This window comes from Pyxicephalus adspersus, chromosome 12 (genome assembly GCF_032062135.1).
Source record: "Pyxicephalus adspersus chromosome 12, UCB_Pads_2.0, whole genome shotgun sequence".
Taxonomy (NCBI): domain Eukaryota; kingdom Metazoa; phylum Chordata; class Amphibia; order Anura; family Pyxicephalidae; genus Pyxicephalus; species Pyxicephalus adspersus.
The window spans coordinates 1,598,750-1,607,285 of NC_092869.1; the positions used below are offsets into that span (position 1 = coordinate 1,598,750).

Consider the following 8,536-nt stretch of genomic DNA (forward strand, 5'->3'; position numbering starts at 1 on the left):
AAAAAGGGATTGGATATGGTGCAGAAGTAGGTACAGAGATTTAGATTATGCAAAGATATATATATACCATACCAATATAAATACATAATATTTATATACACATTGTAATAATCCATATTATACAAAAGGTACCTGAAAATATTTTTCACCACACTTTATCTCGCAGGAATTTCAAATACAAATACCTATGAAAATGTTACGGCTAAAAGGACTAGAGGACAGGCATAAAGGGGTCTTTTTATATAGTTTTTCACTGGAGGTTCACCCGCCTTTTAACCAAAACCTACATAAAAATTCACATTGGATTCACTTGGAAAACGTTGGAACTTTACTCATGCTTTAGATATTATTTCTAACTAAACCAGCTTGAATAAAATGTACAATTTAGGCTAAGGTTGTGTGAATCTTGGGTGAAAACAGATCCCTTTTCTGTCTGTCCTTTAGTACTTTTAGTTGTTACATTTGTATGGATATTATTTTAAAATCAATTTTCAATTAAATTGAGCTGGGTGAATCTCAGGTGGAAACATTAATAAATAGACCCCTTTTTTTTTTGCACATTTGGTGAAAACATTCATAAATATACCCCCAAATTGTGGACACGATAAAACAAAAGACAGGGAGACAGGCACAAGTGTGAACGTGATAACAAAAAGCTACGAACAGAGAATTTTATGCCTATATATGGTGAAATAGGAATTTGTGGGACCTAAAAAGTTTTGGCTGGCGTTCATACATGAAAACACTGATGATTTATTTGCAGGATTTGCGTTCAGAAGCTGCATTGATGGGCAAATTCTAACTCTTTGTGAATCTCTGTTAGAGAAAAACTAAAATTGGTTCTGGGCCCTTGAAGAGTGGACGGACCCCGGCTCTGCACCGACATCCTATATTCAGGACGCATGTTATTGTGCATTTTGGGTCTTTTACTTTCTCCTTTCTGACCTTTGCATTACTTAGATGGGATAATCACATGCCGCATGTTATTGTGCAGCTCTGACTATACCATTGCTACACATTGTAAACACTCGCTGGGCTTGATCGCAGTTCTCGGTGTCCAAGCAGCGTTAAAATGTGATTTATGGCGGGTGAGTTGAAGAGTTATTTTTCAACATTACATTTTGCTAGAAAAGAAATATTTGCACCCGATAATATCAATTAATGGTTCTTAAAGGGTCAGTCCAACAAAATATTTGTGTCCACAATATAATATGTGTGCCGAGTTGCCTGGATTTTTGGACGATAAAAAGCTGGGTGGAAAAACCCCCAAAGGAACAGGGGCAGAGCTGGGGTAAATGGTAAGGGGGTCTCACTGTTTGGGTATAACCAGGGACCCCCCCAGTCCGCCCAGGTACACCTAAATTTTGGGTGAATTTTTTTTGATCAACAATTGAAATTTAGTTACTCACCTCGGGGAGATTCAGGGTATGAGGGTGGAGGTCGATAGTCCAGAGGAGGTCTGAAGCGACTCGAGCTGTGACACTGACCAGAACCCACACAGGAAATGCTCTCTGCGTTCTCTGCGAACAACCAGATCTGCTAGAAGCTGACTGACCTTCTTTCTCTTCTGGTTCCTGTTAACATCTTTCACAAGAATATTAGACACAGCTCAGGAAGTTGGAGCTTCCCTATTCATGTAAAAAATAAACCAAAAGTTTTTGCATGTCATAGCTAGGAACCGAGGGGGCAGCTTGGGAACAAAAATAGATATTTATTGCTGAGAAATGAAAGAACAAGCTGCTGAGTTTACGGATCTGTACCCTGCCGTGCCCGATATGAAGGGTTCCCAGATTCCCTGTGCTGAGGCCCCGGGTCTGTACACCTGCTGTGCCAATGGCAAGGGACTTCCACCATCTGCAACCCATTCTGATATAAAAGGCAAAAAGTTATTTCTTTTCTCATTCTTAACTCCTTTTTTTTTAATTAGTTAATTTGTTTGTTCTTCTTTTATTTTTCTTTTCTTATAAAAATGTTTTTGAAAACCTTAAGATATCACGGTTCCTGCTACTGATACAGCACAACGGGTCGGTTACAATGTTTGTATTTCTATGCGGTTGGCCGTTAAGCCACAAGATATGTATTGTTAGAACCTAACCTTGCTGAATGTTCTTTTTTGACCTGTATGTTATGACCACTTTATTTTATTTTCTCTGTAGGTACCTTGATATCTTTTAATAAAAATAATTAAAAAAAATAAATAAATAAAAGGCAAAAGTTCTAAACGTTTCCAGAGGGTCACACGTTCATATGCATACCAGACGTTGCTACCCTAGATGGCCCTGAATCCCTCCATTTGTGTGGGACGCGGAACTAAACATGCGCTCAGATGAACAAAAAGACACGATGCTGCACTTTTGTCATACGGCATCCATATGGCTGGCTACCCGCTGGTACAGGTCACCTGATCGGCTTGCCAAGCTCCTTCCACATACTGACGGCATTTGCTGGAGATGTGGTATAGCTTGGGGCATTTTTGGGAATTTGCAATTTTATTGGAACTCAGAGGCTGCAATTATCCTTAAACTTACGAATGTTGATATCAAAGCCAAACCATCCCCGGCGCTTCTTCATGTCTCTGACTTCTCACGCACGGTGTACAAGAATTCCCTTTTGAGACATCTATTGAACGCTGCTAAAGCGCGTACACCTGCTTGCTGGAAGAGCACCTCTCCCCTCAATGTAAGTCACTGATTGAGAAGGGGAACTGATATCTATCATATGGAAGATATGATATCCACTGATCCCAAGAGAGCGGACAAGTTTGCCCAGACTTGGTACCAATAAATACTTTTTTTTACATCAGTGGAATATATTGGGCTGTTGCAGCCCCCTCTGCCCACTTCACTAACTAAATGGTATACTTTTGGTGGTTAATGTATTGAATGTAAATAGATTTATGTAACTGATCAGATTTCAATGAAAATACTCGGGTTCCATTCAGTTATACACGATCCTGTTTATGGTTTCATTATTGCACTTTACATGTATTTTTGGTTGTATACCTTTGACCCATACTGTACGATTGTTTTATTTTTTTTGTAAGAACCTTGATGTTTTTTCACAATAAAAATTATTTGGGAAAAAAAATGCAAAAAGTTAGTTGGAATATAATGTGGCAGCTGGTGTTGGAACCCCATTTAGGACAATAACCCCATATGGTGGGCTCACCTTATGGGCTGGCCTTTGATTTTAATAACATTAGCAATCTCATTTTTATTGTTGCTAATGTGTTCTGCCATGGGAATACCTAGTTGTTGTAGCTTATTAAAGGTTTCTAGCTGCATGTTTAATTCTTTAAACTATTTGGTTCTTTTTTTCGGCTTTCAGAATGCCCTTGTTTAGGAAAAAAGTTTGGTCCTATTTTTCACACCCTCCCACCACTCCATGATGTTAGGGATTTTTGTACTTGGTTCCTCCATTTTTTATTTGCTAATACATACATTTCTCTTATTGCAGGATTTTGCAGGAGCTGGGTATTCAACCTCCAAACTCCTGGGCATTTGGACAAGACAGGTAAGTGGAGTTCAACTTTCAGCATTTTATTATCTGAAAAAATGTAGCAACATTTTAGCAGGTGACATGGTCTTACAACAGAAGACAATCAATTCTTGATTTGTTAATCGAGCTGCCCCAGGTTGGATACACTTTGGTGTAATTTAGACCAGTGGTCACCAACTGGTGGTCCATGAGAAAATATTGATGGTCGGCAGGTGCCCCCACGAGCTGGGTCAGGAAAGGAACCCCACTGGCAGGGTGCACCGGCCAGAGCCACGGACCATGTCCCCGTACAAATCCCAGGCTGAGAGAAGTGGGCGGACTGTGATCAGCGATGGGATTGTGGGCGGGGTTATGCCATTATGACGTCACTATGGGGAAGGTTTCTCCCCCTTCGATTGACACCCGGCTCCCCACGCATGCATGGTCAGGAATTGGTAATTTTAGTGGTCCGCGGGACTGAAATGCTTGGCGATCACTGATGTAGACCACACATCTTGTAATTGTAAGTCCTCCGTCAGGTTCTGAAATTGTTTCGAAGTCTTATCATAATTTGTAGAACTACCAGTGGATCTGGCCTCGCCTGGAAGAACACAATTGAAATCACCACTTATGATCGCAGGAATCAAATCCTCCCATTCCAGTTTTGATCTTTCCCCTGGTAGTCGAGTGGCCAGGAAAGCTCTACCGGGTACCAATTCAGAAAAGGATAATATTTTTACATCTTGTCCCTTAATAAGTAATCCAACCCGTTGCCCGATTCTCATTGTCACCTGACAGCAGGAAGTGCCATATTTCCAGGCCTCTGGCAGTTGTTTGTAGTTGGGGTTGTGGTCTATATCAGCGGTCCCCAACGGGTGGTCAGTGGACCACTGGGGGTCTGTGGGAAAATTTTGGTGGTCCGTGGCTCTGGCCAGTGCACCCCTGAACGGGGTCAGGAGAAAGACCCCGCTGGGGGGAAGCACCGGCCAGGGCCGTGGACTATGTCTCCTGTACTGTTCCCAGGCTCAGGGAAGTTGTCGGGCTGTGTCTCTAGACACAACTCACCCACTTTCCCATTGCAGGCTCAGATCTGACATTTTTTCAGATCATAAAATGGGAAAGTAGAACTCCACTTACTTGTCTTGTCCAAAGAGCCAGGAGTTTGGAGGTTAAATACCCAGTTCCTGGAAAAACCTGCAATAAAGAAAAAGTATGTGTTAGCATATAAAGTATGGAGGAACCAAGTACAAAAATTCCCTGGGAGGGTGTGAAAAATAGGACCAAACTTTTTTATTAAACAAGGAAATTCTGAAAGCCAAAAAAAACAATCGAATGGTTTAAAGAATGAACATGGAGCTACAAATCTATTATAAGCTACAACTGCTAGGTATAGCCATGGCAGAACAATTTAGCAACAATAAAAACAAGATTGCTGATGTTAATAATATCAAAGGCCGGCAGATTATTCTAAAGTTGAGAACTAAGAAAAAGGAGAAAACGCATTCAATCCAAGTAAAATATACAGCAAGTTATTGATAAAAAATATATAAATACTTGATATGCTCAAAGCACCGCATGCTAATTTAGATGAATTGTTTTCATCTAAAATCCATCTCCCAGACGAAGTACAGGCAAAGACAGCAACAGTAATCAGATGAAATATACTCTTTTCCTATTTTTACTCTTTTCTTATTTTACTATATTTTTATCAGAAAAATAACGCTCAACAAAATGACAAAAAGAAACAAAACAAAGAAACAAAGAAAACAATTTGCAGAAACAAAAACATTTTCCGGAATCCAAAAAAAATAAAATCCTTCATAGGAGTATAAAGTCCATCGAGAGAGAAAAGAGAAAATAAAACCATCATGGGTAAGTAGAATCTAAAGAGAAATAAATAAAACAAAACATGAACATTTTCTTACAAATTAAAAGAACCAACAATAGCACTAGCGCCAAAGAACGTATTTTCTATACAGGTAAATATAATATTTTTTGTGTCAATCAGCTTTATTGAGTTTTCAAGAAAAGTAAACAAACTTACATAGCAAACATTAGAACGTAAAGCACAGAAATCTTATCAACCCGTAACGGCATTGGCTTCGTATGAGCATAAAATACTTATCTTAGATACAGCATATACTCTGATAAACGTAGCAATAATCTGTCAAAGCCTTCATGAATCAGAATAAGGCAAATCAACACAAATATACCAAAATTAACAAAAATACTCATAGAAGCATGAAACAGATAATGTTCTAACAATCTTATGCCGCCTACATCGCCATATACGTGTGTAAACATCATTTAACAAAAAACAATAATAAAAGAACAATGCAGCCCAAGGGGGGGGGGGGGAAGGGAAGGGGAAAGGAGAATATACACCACACAAGGTTGGAGAAAGCATGAAAAAAAAAATAAACTATTAGTACAAAGATAGCTATCAAATATACGCGAACATTAAGTTAAATACATTTGGAGTTGGGGAGATCCTTTAAACCAATCCCATGTGGACCAAGCTATTTTGAATAGTTCCATTCTGTCATCATCTTCCGCCACCAGCATTTCCATATGGCGGATTTTTTCAAGTTCGGATACCCAGTCAGCTACAGAATATAATATTTTTTCAACCAACACTTTCTGTATGGGTAGCAAAGGCAAAAATGGAAAAAGAAAATAAAACCTTTTTTCTGTCTTTCTTCTTTCTCTATCCGAAAGCCACAAGGGAAAAAAGAAACGCACACTTTTTACAACATCTTAACCAATTCACTTCTTTGTTGTTGTTTACCCTTTATAAGGTGGCTGTTTTTGCTGTTTTTTTTTACATGTTTATTTTTATGATTAAACTTGTTGAAACTTGAAAATGTATTATAAATATGAACAGACACATATGAACATAGCGATGGCGGTAAGGTGTCCCACCAGATGCGTTTCGCCAGAACCGGGCTTCCTCAGGGGTAAGGGGAGACTTTGTATCATTGCTGGGGCTTCCACGTGAGGATGCACCAAGTTCCTAAAGCTTTCGCTTTACCCATTTGTTTAGAATTTAATAAACAAAACGTCTTTTAAACAATAGGACGTTTCACATTTTCCAAAGAGCAAACAATTTTTGGTAACCCCTAGGACCCTGTCCTTCTCTTTAGGTACCACCTCATGACCCAATCTGTTGAGGCCCGTAGGTAATTTCAGTAAAGGATCCATTGACTTCCACGCCTGGGTATGAACAATTTCAAAATAGGTGGAGGACCGATTCCTCCATTGTACAACCTACTCAAACCTATGACAAATAGCACTATTTACGAAGCTGGAAGGCGCTGAGCGGCAGACATTTGTGTATTGTTTACCAGGCTAGATCTTTCAGCTCATTTAGAAAAAGGTTTCATTCACATGCTGCCAGATTTTTTTTTTATATTTCTGTAGTGTAGCCGACTACTTTGGCTGTCTCCTCGTTCATTTGGAATCCAATAATATACTTATTTCACAATTTTGAAGATTAAAAAGATGAATACATTTTCCAAGATTTCATACTGTTTAGGTGCAAAGATGCCAGGCACCAATGCATTTTGTGAGGGATGATCCCACCCCCGTCTCCTAAAAATGTGTCCAGCGGCATATTTTAATAAGTAAATCCAGTTTTGTTTACGCTTAAGACTTTCGCGACAAAAGGTGAAGTAGCTGCCCCATAGAAAGATATACAGGTTAGGAACATCTTTACCTTCATCTTCTTCCTTTTTTAAGATTTTTTTTTTCTTTTAGGCTTCTCAGCTGTGGAACTCCAGAAAAATTGGGGACCCTAAATTTATACCTCCCAACTCACACAACTAAAACTCTCATAACACACTACCCTCTCTGCTTCCATTCCTTGAACCCCAATAATTGGCTTACACATAGCTGGCCGTTTACAATCTTTCAACCCGAATTTCTCAGAAACGGGGATGGAAGCACCTGAAGATGTAGCAGTAAGAACATGACCCCCCAGGCTATGTGTCACCTAAATTACACTTTTTAATAAATATATTTTTTATTGGAGGCAAGACAATAGAAATCAAATACAGTAAAAAAAAAAAAAAAAAACAGTGCAAATAAGACATACTATACAATGAAATGCAGAATACAAAAAAGAAAAACAAGGTGTGTCGGGCCCCAAAAAGACCCTAACATAACATTACTGCAGACAAGAAATACATCCCAAAATATTGTCTATGCCCCTTAATTTTTTTAATTTTTATAAAAGTGACCAAATATATACAGAAATGTTTTAGAAAAATAACCACATAACCAGGGGACAAAACCAAGTCTCAAAAACTAAGGTATACCCTTGAACAATCGGTAGACTGTTCTCTCTGCTTTCTCAGAAATCGCTTTACAAAATAAAACATAAGAGAAAATAGGATTTTTAGATTCTTTACCCCTGCTGAAAACCCTTACATCAAACAAATCTCTAAGTAGTCGCTCCCAAAGCCCTCATATCATACCAGATCGTATAGCGAAAAGTTTCAATAATATCTTGCAGCTGGGACGGAGGTAAAAAATGCTGTAGGTATGGCGGCATCCATGTTGCAAAAAAAAAAAATAGTGGGCGATTGTCTAAGTGTTTGGTGGCTTCAGTTTTGTCAATGAACATGAGGGTTTGCAAATATTTAGTATCAATGTTGCAGGTTGGGGTTTCATCCATTGTTTCAATATAGCTTTTTTAGCTGCCAGCAAACAAAGATGATCAAATTTAGATAAAAAAGAAGAAACACTAGAGGAGGGTTCCTTGTGAAAGTTCGCCAAATGAGGTGACAAAGAATGGGTATGTCCAATAACCCGGGCAACATATTGAAAAACTGATTTCCAAAAGGCACTAATTGCCGGGTAATCCCATAACAAATGTTCTAAAGGAGCCAGTGGACAAGCATACTTAGGGCAAGCCACTATCCTCTGAGCCACCCTACTAGAACAAAACTGCAGATTGAGAGCATAATAGGCTCTATGGATAATTTTAAATTGTAGTTCTCATTGATAATAGTTTTCCTGACAAAGTACCAGCTAGCCTCTAATAGTTCCAATATATCAG

At 38.8% G+C, this 8,536-nt stretch overlaps 1 protein-coding gene and 1 long non-coding RNA gene across 3 annotated transcripts in view; one reads left to right on the forward strand and one right to left on the reverse strand.

Annotated features, from left to right (window-relative positions):
* Positions 1 to 1,628, reverse strand: part of FCER1G (Fc epsilon receptor Ig) — a 9,387-nt gene extending 7,759 nt beyond the window's left edge. The window contains exon 1 of the mRNA XM_072427599.1: positions 1,410 to 1,628. The gene's annotated coding sequence lies outside the window, so the exon portion shown is untranslated. The remainder of the gene's footprint in view (positions 1 to 1,409) is intronic.
* The window catches only part of LOC140341727 (uncharacterized), a 26,608-nt gene continuing 19,000 nt past the window's right edge, over positions 929 to 8,536 (forward strand). The window contains exons 1-3 of one of the 2 annotated variants that reach the window (XR_011922944.1): positions 929 to 1,088; positions 3,457 to 3,513; positions 5,190 to 5,349. This is a non-coding gene — a long non-coding RNA (uncharacterized lncRNA). The remainder of the gene's footprint in view (positions 1,089 to 3,456; positions 3,514 to 5,189; positions 5,350 to 8,536) is intronic. The other variant, XR_011922943.1, reaches the window with a different exon arrangement.